This window comes from Mytilus galloprovincialis, chromosome 8 (assembly GCF_965363235.1).
Source record: "Mytilus galloprovincialis chromosome 8, xbMytGall1.hap1.1, whole genome shotgun sequence".
Classification (NCBI taxonomy): domain Eukaryota; kingdom Metazoa; phylum Mollusca; class Bivalvia; order Mytilida; family Mytilidae; genus Mytilus; species Mytilus galloprovincialis.
In genome coordinates, this window is record NC_134845.1 from 44234958 (window position 1) to 44245774 (window position 10817).

Consider the following 10817-nt stretch of genomic DNA (forward strand, 5'->3'; position numbering starts at 1 on the left):
CGCAATTTCCAGTCGATATGCACAACTACATAGTATGTCCTTATTATCTGAAAAGGTTTCGTGAAATTCTGTTGTGTGGTTGGAGAGGAGTTGCGATGACAAACTGTTGCAGTGGTACATTAAAGTAAATAAGTTCAAAGGGGCGTAACTCCTAGAAAAAAAATTGAATCACAATTTCCCGTCGATATGCACAACTACATAGTATGTCCTTATTATCTGAAAAGGTTTCGTGAAATTCTGTTGTGTGGTTTGAGAGGAGTTGCGATGACAAACTGTTGCAGTAGTACATTAAAGTAAATAAGTTCAAAGGGGCGTAACTCCTAGAAAAAAAATTGAATCGCAATTTCCCGTCGATATGCACAACTACATAGTATGTCCTTATTATCTGAAAAGGTTTCGTGAAATTCTGTTGTGTGGTTAGAGAGGAGTTGCGATGACAAGAAACAGGACTGACGGACTGACGGACGGACGGACTGACGGACGGACGGACGGACGGACGGACGGACGGGTCAAAAACATTATACCCTCCGCAACTTCGTTGCATGGGGTATAATTATAAAACAAATAAATGAATGAAATAAATAAAAAACATGAAAAAAGGATAATCAAAAGTCATTAGCATAATTTTTTTTATCTAAACAGAATAAGTGTTTTCAAAGTACAATCATGAAAAAAATCAATATTGACCAATGTTTTTTTCCATCTGACACACAAATTCTGGTAAGATTTACATACTTAGTAACTTTTATACTTACTCACCAGTTACACTGTACAAACAAAATCCAAAGCCTTAATAATTTAACAATGAAGTTAGTTATCAATCTATCAAAAAGCATGTTATTCTCACCTTTAAACAAGGTGAAACCTCTGATCAAGAAAATCAATGATGAACACACTTAAATCGTGCTTAATTGATGTATGAGATGATAGGAAATAAGAGACACATGTCTGTATTCCTAAGCTGTATTATTTATTGTTATGGTTGCATTATACCATAGGCGGACCAGGGGGGGCCCGGGCCCCCATTTCCTGGGAAAAATTTGATTGAATATATAGAAAATCATTGGCGCATGACTGGAGCGGGCCCCCCTTAGGAAAAGTTCTGGATCCGCCACTGTATACATGTTATATTGTATAACTGTATTATACTTATACATGAAATTCTTCCATGTGAAACCTAATGTTCTTACAAATGATGACATTATCATCATACCTTGCTGTTAATGCTGTAGCAGTTAGGTCATTATTTAAAGCTTAGTGCAATAAATTTGTCATCAATTTTTTAAAATATCTTTCTTACACACGAAATTAAGAAAAACTTATCTATATGAAACCTTGTTCTTACAGATAATCAATAACATTATTGTTGTATCTTGTTGTTAAAGCTGCAGCAGTTAGGTCATAGCTAACAGCTTTAAGTGCAAAAAAATTATAATCAATTTTCAAAAAGATAAAATGTTTTCCTATATCAAATCTTCCTTTTCTATTATATTTTTTTACAGATCATTAAATTTATGTAAATGGTAATCCCATTGAAGGTGAGATTTGACACCATAAACATAATTCTAAAAGTCAGGGTAGCAGCTGTTCAAAGTAGTAATAATTCAAATCTTATTTGCATGAATGACAAGTACTATATGAAGTCATAAGCCATTGTTTCCCTTTAATGAATTTATTCCTGGATAAACTCCTTTTCTCCTATTAAATAATAGTTTTTATAATAACTGTAAAATATAGATCTTTGATCAGGTAATTATATAAACCATGCATGGAGTCATATATTAAAACATGATAATAGATAGCAACTCTAATTTACTGAACATGTTTATACTTGCCTATGTCTCATTATTCACTTTGATTTATCATCTTTAGTTTTAGTACAATGTATCATTGAGTGCAGTTAAGCTGGACTTTTATTATAAAAAAGAAGATGTGGTATGATTGCCTATGAGACAACTCTCCACAAGAGACCAAAAGACACAGAAATTAACAACTATAGGTCACTGTATGGCCTTCAATAATGAGCAAAACCCCATACCACAGAACCATGATAAAGGTCATGATATCATAAGGACCTATTTAAGCCCTTTTTTCAAAGTACATTGAACCCTTTTGTAATTATTTCTAACTTAAACTGGTTTTTTCTTGTAAACAAGTGTTCTGATCAGACTTCAGACATTGTGTATATAAATATTTCACATGCAGCTCTTTATTGTTTAAAGATTTTATATCATGTAGACCAAATAAAGTTGTTTTTTGATACACACAATATAGTGCATTGATCATAACATTCTATACATCCTATCCATGAACATTTCCCGAAATTTAACCATGTAATACGTGCTCAGATATTCAAGGCTCAAAATGATGTTACACCTGTCAAAATGTTATGATCAATGCACTATATTGTGTGCATCAAAAAGGTAGTGATAAGCCTTGGATGATTTAGATATTAAGTCAGTCCCATAACAGAGCTCCAGATAAGCTGCGTATTTGCGTGATCACGCAATACAAATAATAAAAAACCCAATGCAATTGCCCATTTCAGGGTTGAATAACCCAATTGATTCAAAGGAAAACCCAATTATATGCCAAAACCATAAGCTCTCAACCCCTTTATTGGCTACCGTTTGTGTTATTTACAATTTTACCCCCATCCGGTTAAGAGTCGTCGCGTAAATCTATTTTTATTATATTCAAAATTGGAAATGTTCTTTCGATCTAAAAATAGATCCCTGCATCAAGTAGCTGAAATGGGTCCCTGTTGAAATTTTCCCTTGCTCAAAAGGTAAATGTGATTCTAAAAACATTTCGATCTTCTCGGCGTTTATCCAATTAGCGTGTGTCATGTTGTCATATTTTTTTCAAACTGCTTGGGATTTATCATAACATACCATTGAATTAAAACGAAAGTGAATGTCCGGTAAAATTTTTGAATAGAAGAATGTTTTTAGCTTCTTTTGAATAGCTGAGGGAAAGATATGATGATAATTACAAGACTTAGCCAGTGTTTTTAGGAAGCGTCGTGTACCTGAACGAGAACATTGCTAATAAACACGGAGTTTCGTCAAAACGAAATCAGTAGGCCAAATCAATTTTGACATGATATGTAGTTGGAAAGCATCTGAAACAAAAAGTTTTAATAAGGGACAACTTAACAAGATTTATGCAGTCTTCACGACGAACTTCTAAATCTACAGGCCCAGAGCTCAATTTTTGAAAATTTTTAGTTAGATTCTGTTGGCCTGTAGATATGATTTTTACAGGCCCGAGAGCAATTTTACTAGCCTGGGCTGCCTGGGCTGCCACTCAGCGTGAAGACTGTTTATGTAAAATGAATAAAACAAAATCATTCAAGTATAATTCATGTAATTAGAGTTCATTATATATACTATTTTTTTAACTTTACGGTTAATGATTGAATACACACACAGGCACTCGTCTCAGAATTTGTTATATAAAGATATTTAGGGAAAGAAATTCTGAGATGAGTAAATGTACTACCTGTGAATACACATATCAGTTTTTTTACAGTTTATATAAGTTGTGAGAAAATACAAAACTAGCAGAAAGTTGGAAACGGGACACAAATTAAACTTACAATTGCTCGTCTGAATAAACCAAATAAAACAACTAGCACATATATATATACAAAGAAAGAAACATATTTAAGATGGAAAACTGTGTATGATCTGGGGTTGATATTGCCTAAATATTCAAGGGTGCGGGAATTCTCGCTACATTGAAGACCCATTGGTTGCCTTCGGCTGTTGTTTGCTCTATGGTCGGGTGGTTGTCGCTTTGACATATTCACCATTTCCTTTCTCAATTTTAATATTGTGTTGATGAAAAAAACCAATACATTAAGGAGCTTAGATTGAAAAACCCAAATTGATATTAACAGGATGGGTGAATTGGAATTGACACTGCAATTTAAAAACTTTATCACCCAATTACTATGATTACATAAGAAAATGGTGGGTTAAAACCCCAATTTGTGAATTCTTATCTGGACCTCTGCCATAAGGTTTTGATTGCAATTTATGCAATGTTTACCTAAAAAAAAGAAATTTGTCATTAATTCCAAATATTCGTTTAGGACAAAAATATTTCAATTTAGGATATGACAGTTTCCAGACTCTTGGTCTATACATGTATCATCGTCTCATGGGTTTTCCTTATATTAAGAACGCATTAGGACGTCACGATTTCCATTGAAAAAGCATGCATAGTACATAAACATATGACCTACAAAAAACATATGATCTTACCATATATATATTTTCAAAGTCAATCCAGTTGATATATACACCTTTCTATACTAAAGGGACTTGTCTCTTTTGATTTTAACTGATTACTAAGCATGCTAAGCCGCCTGTTTAAAGCTACCACCCAACAATAAACTTAGTTTCATATCTCTGATATATGATGCTAGTAGTTATTTGCATATTTAACAAAATTAAAATATTGTTTGTTTGCCCTTTTCTGCCTCTATTTTTTGAAACAGGGTAGGTAGGTAGGTAAAATGTTTTATCACATATTTGTTACGAATACATTGGGTTTTGCATATGCAATAACCTCAAAATTGCCCGGGGCAAAAAAGATGATATTGATATTGTGCCCTGATTCCAAATGATGTCACGTCATTGCGTCCTTGACGACACTCTTGTGTCTGGAAGTTGTGATACAAAATTTTAAATTTTACCTGTTATGTTTCATTAAATTGGTATAATTGAACTTTGTGTCCCTATTCTGCAGAACTTAGATATGTGATAAATAGATTATAACATGTCTTTTCCATATTGGCCCTGGTATCATCCCTCGACCCATATCGGCCCTCGGCTAAAGCCTCGAGGCCGATATGGGAGTCTTGGGATGATACCAGGGCCAATATGGAAAAGGCCATGTTATAATCTATACTTATTTTTCTTTCCCAAAATATAACTTGGCTCGGTACATTTTTTGTCATGCATGTCATTGGTAGGCAGGTAGGTATAATATTTTATTTTATAGAAACAAAATCTGCATGATATCATTTTTGTCTTAATTTGCTTTTGTTTTATGTATGATTTTACTGATCTTTACTATTATTCAAGTTTCTGGGACTATTAGTTTGAGTATAATAGTCCCAGGAAAATATGAAAAAAAAAAATTATCATGTAGAATGTTAGGTTAATTCATATGCACTACTATTTTGTTTCCAAATATCAAAATATAGGGCTGTGCAGCATATTTTCAACATTTATATGCCTAGAACTTTTTAAAGTTTTAACTTGCACTGATAGTCTGTTCTTAGTAACATACATTTGTACCTTGTATGCTTAACTCGACCGAAAGGTTTATTAATATATCATATATCTCCCAAGCATGGTTTGTGAAACAGCTGTACAATGTGTAATCTATAGCATGTTTTATTCCGACATTCTACCAATTTTATTCAAAATTTGAACTTAAATTATCAGAGATGATATAGATCTGTGAAATAAAAAGAATATTTGTCTAGAATATTAAGTCCCTACCCGGCAGTGCTTTTCCCACCATCATCATCTTACTTTACTTACAACCCTAGAGACTGGGTGTTTAAATTTTATTGTTTTGCGGTGTTATCAATAAAAATCTAAAAGACTTGAAACTCAATTTTCATGTATTTTACATTGCATTTATAAATTGTCTGTAAGCATGGTAAGGAAAAATTAGCGATTTTACTGCCAATTATTCTCCAATTTACAGGACTTTGGGTCATGTCAGATTTAAATAAAATGTCAAAGCTGGTCGAAGGCAGCGTTAACACAATTTGAAAATCATCCTGATTTACGGATCACCAAAGACCATCCCTACATAGGATACAACATCTGTTAACAAAATATTTTGTACACACGTTGATAATTTTGTATTGGACGAACTTTTTTGAATGAACCCTGCTCTTCAAGTATAAAGGGCAACGTTCATACTTTCAACATCGACTTCAATCAAATGCTTTGAATCTGTACATGCAAGTGTTCATGCCAAACGCTCATGTGATACCAAACGGACTTAACCTTCTACGGGGAAGATAAAACCTGAGGATTCTGTTAAAAAAAGTTTTGAGCGGGAAATACAAATAAAAGATTTTCAGAAGGAAACTTAACGAAAAAAAATAAAATAAAATATTGCTGGTAAACACAAATAATAGATTTTCAGTCGGAACTAATTTATAGGGTCGGTAGGTAAAGGGCAAACAAACAATATTTTAATTTAAGCCTCATTAAAAATATATAATTATTATTGGTTTTTAATATAAAATGAGAAATAATATAAGATTTTGAAAGAATGATGAATTATTAAACTTAGAAGTATCGTTTTAAAGAATATATACCAGTTGTGTAAAATGCTTTCCATATCAAACAAGATGGCGGCCTCTGAAAATTCAACGAACAAATACCCCAAAGTTCAAAGATCAATATTTAAAAAATGATTCGAGAAATCTTTTAATAAACAACATTTTGCAATGACAAAATGTATAAAATTTCATAGAAACGATTTTTTGTTAAACCTGAACATATAGCATGTATAGTTATGAAGAACACTTTGTAAATGTGAAATGATTTGCTATAAAGTCATGTGACATCAGCTACGGCCGAGTTTGTTTGATAATTTGTATAAACATCCCTATAAGTGACCAGTCCCAATAGTATAGAAAGTCCCTGACCCTATATATTTAAAAAAAAATTTTTTTTTTTGCAAATATATGCAAAATCTATCTTATATACTGGAGCATTTCATAGCTTTGAATCAGGGGGACTACAGTACACAACTGCCTCCAACTAGACAATTGAAATACAGACCAATTGACACAGCAAGGACGTATGTTTGTTAGATGTCCTTGATCAGAGTCAGTTTTATTTATTCATCAAATACTACTTTTCATATCATCACACCTGATAGAGATAATATTAAATAGGCACTGGCTACGGTTACATGGAAATGTAACAATAATAAAAATATTATTGTTACATTGAGGACTAAATGCCGGAATGCATGGTTGGATAAGGAACCGATTATTTACGAATGTAACAATAATTATTGAGGCTATGGTTACATTGCGTTATTGTTACATGAAAAACAGCAATGTTCGATGGGACTAGTAATATGTACTAAATAATAAAAGTTGAAGACATTATCTTATATTAACAATACATACAAGTATAACATACAATTTTTTGATTTTTTTTATAGTATGTCCTCCATGGATTCTGAAATCGGACTCGGACATCTCTTAAACTGAGTTTTACTATGCGTAGTGTTGTAAGTTTGTTTTTTCTACATTGGCTAGAGGTATAGGCATGCGCGTAGCTACGTTTACGTCAAAACGCCCGGGCGTACACTTGAATTTTGAAAATAAAACAAATATAATCGACATAGAATAAGAAAATCTGATCAAAAGCACATGATCATCGACCTTGTGCTTTTTTTTAATGGATTGTAATTTTGAATAAAAAGGGACTAACTTTACTCAAATAGATCATTTAATATATTTGTTCGAATCTTTTGTAAAAGTCTGAATCCACTATGAATTATACTTTCTTTTCTTATATTTAAAGCAATTCACTATCTGCTCAGATTCGATATGCTGTTTGTATTTTTGTCCAGCCTGTGATTTATGTCCCAAAAGCGAGACAAAGCGGCGTCAATATTTAGGTTCCGAATGTGGATAAATTCTTTTAAATGACTCCGACCGTGAAATTTTACGAAAGTTGTACAGAAATTGTTTATGATCAAAAGAGTATTCAGAGCAATATAATAATGCAATTATATCTTTAAATTTTCCCGCATTTTAAGGATAAAATGTATTTCTTTCTGCAATTAATTAGTGGTCGCAGTTTGGGCTTACATTTTGTTATTTCTTCTACTTGTCGAACCTTCATCGAAATTTATGAAAATGTCGAAGAAGCTTTTTCTATGACTAATGTCTAAAGCTAAAATTTTAAAAGCATTTGTTTTCGTTCATTTTTCGGTTCTTTTCTGATAGACAGAGAGCCGGACTCTTCTTTACGCAATTACATGCTCAATTTATAAACCTTCATAGATTGTCGTGAAATATTCCAGATCAAGAAAAAAATATCAAAAGAAAATTTAAATGTTTTTTTTAAATCCCTTTAAAGGAATGATACATTGATTCACTTTTTGTGGAAGAAATCCTAGGTGTTCCAGAATTTTTTTATATTGCATCTCTTAGAAATGTTTTTTTTTCATGTTCATTAAAAGGTGCTTTTGTTGATTATATGCTCACTCACGGCACCATTTAAACTTATCTAAAAGTAATATTGGTTTGGAAGTTTTCTCTAAAACCAATGACCATTGGGCTAGCTTCCAGTTTAACACGATGAATAAGTTAACATATTACAAAATTTAACCAAAAAAAAAAAAAAATAAACCATTTAGATTCAAAAGTATGTTGTTATCAATGATTTTTTTACTGACAGGAATCATTATGGTATCTCATTCTCGATAGCTTTCGGGGTCTTCGTCCCTTTCGAACCCACTACCAACAGGTGCTTTGACATTGAGCGGTTGGCACCCCTCATATCCCTCGCCAAGGTTCGGGCGTACACGTAAAAATGACCCAGCTACGCCACTGATAGGAGAGGGTTGAGATCTCATAAACATGTTTAACCCCGCCACAATTTTGCGTCTTTCTCAAGTCAGGAGTCTTTGCATGGCCTTTGTTAGTCTTGTGTGATTTTTTTAATGTTAGTTTCTTGTGTAGAATTCAGAGTTTAGTATGACGTCCATTATCACTGAACTAGTATGCATATTTGTTTGGGGGCCAGCTGAAGGACGCCTCCGACGGTTGCGGGAGTTTCTCGCTACATTGAAAACCCATTGGTGACCTTCGGCTGTTGTCTGCTCTATGTTCGGGTTGTTGTCGCTTTGGCACATTCTCCATTTCCATTCTCAATTTTATACATGTATACAGAAGTTCACAGTGTTAGTTCACAGTTAGCAAACTTTGCTTTTGATGTATCAATTTTTGGTAAGTGCGTTTGTATAGCTACATATGAAATTTGTGTCTTGATATTGTTTCAGTTTCATTTCAAACGCATCCCATGCAAGATTTAAATTTTTCACCCAAAAAAAATTGGTAATAGGAATCTCTTCATCTTTTGTTCAAAGTATAATGACAGTAATACGAGTAGGTGTCTCAGCCAGAGTTTTCAACAACAAACCATTGAACAATATTTTTCGCCTTTGGCACTACTAATTTGAAGTAGTATCTTTAAGAACATCAAATCCATTAACATGATTAATACCTAAAACTATTTAAACACCATTTGTTGAATAATAATATTTATTATTTATTATTATAACAAGTATTATTAAGTAGACATGAATGAATTAAGCAACAAAACTATATAGAAGATTTAAGTTTAATAAATCTAGCGTACATTGCTGTTTTTCATGTAACAATAACGCAATGTAACCGTAGCCTCAATAATTATTGTTACACTCGTAATTAATCGGTTCCTTACCCAACTTTGCATTCCGGCAATTAGTCTCCAATGTAACAATAATAATTTTATTATTGTTACATTTCCATGTAACCGTAGCCAGTGCCTATTAAGGTTCATCATAAGGAATTGAAAAATATGGCCGTGTTTACACCTCCAAAATTACTATGAGTACAGACAAACTGGTACATCCAGGAAAGTTTTAAGGCATGGCAGGAACTAGATATATAAAAGTTATATGAAGTCTACGTTTCAGAAAATTAAAAACTTACCTGGATTTTGATGTTCATTTTTTTCCAGTCTGCAGAAGATAGCAAAATAAACAAACACCGGAGTTTCATTTGATACGGTCCACTCAGTTACACAGTTTAAACCTGTTGAATAACCTATTGTTTACAGGTGTCTATTGTCCATCTATTGTCCATTTAAATCAATACTACTCACAACATTGATTATATGAGGGGAGCTTCTCAATCGTTTTCACTACTTAGTTAATTTTTGCACCTTCTGCAGGAACGAAAAAAATGGATAGCAAAATCTAGAAAAGTTTATAATTTTCTGAAACATAAAATGCATTTAAAATTTATATATCTAGTTCCTGCCATCCCTTAAAACTGATGCAGGTGTATAGGTTAGTCTGTACTCAGAGTAAAATTTGGGGTGTAAATACGGCCATTTTAGCCAAAAGGTTATGATGAACCTTAAATACTAAAACATCAGTGAATAAATTAATTCCAAACTGTGGCAAACCTACGTGTAGTAAGTTTCTGCTGTAGGTCTGGATTAACAGAGAAATGAAGTGATCAACTCGCAAATTTATATTCCAATTCATGTTGTTGTACCTCATGACCACAGGCATTTGTTTCTATCAATGGGGAGGCGTGCCGCTACCGGCGAGAGCACCAACCTGTCAAAGTTGAAACCCACGTGTTTTGTAAATTGATCGCTTCCCCCTTGCAAAGTTTTATCCTGGACCAGTTAAGTGTAAAATATTTTTAACATAATTTTATTACCTGTCACTATGTAGCAATTAAATATTTCATAATGATTCTTCTCTTGCCTTTTTTTCTTTTTATCCAAATTTAAGCAGACGGAAATTGAGTTGTTTTTCTAATGTACAAAGCGTACACGGTGGATGTTCGGAAACAAATCTATCTATGAACCACTTTTTAAATTTAAGTAGTGTGAGTTCGTGATCTAGTGGTTAAGACCGATGGCTACAGTGCTGAAGGTCCCGAGTTCGATCCTCACTCGGGATGCCAAAAATTTCAGTACATCAGAAGGGTAATTTTCACCCTCTCACACACATCTCTGGTATCCAGACCGGAG

The 10817-nt window shown here is 33.1% G+C and overlaps 1 protein-coding gene across 3 annotated transcripts in view; it reads right to left on the minus strand.

Moving 5' to 3' along the window:
* Positions 1–10590, minus strand: part of LOC143042021 (beta-1,4-mannosyltransferase egh-like) — a 59179-nt gene extending 48589 nt beyond the window's left edge. The window contains exon 1 of one of the 3 annotated variants that reach the window (XR_012967863.1): positions 10502–10590. The gene's annotated coding sequence lies outside the window, so the exon portion shown is untranslated. The remainder of the gene's footprint in view (positions 1–10501) is intronic. The other 2 variants (XM_076214235.1, XM_076214233.1) reach the window with 2 other exon arrangements.
* Positions 10591–10817: the final 227 nt, after the last annotated feature.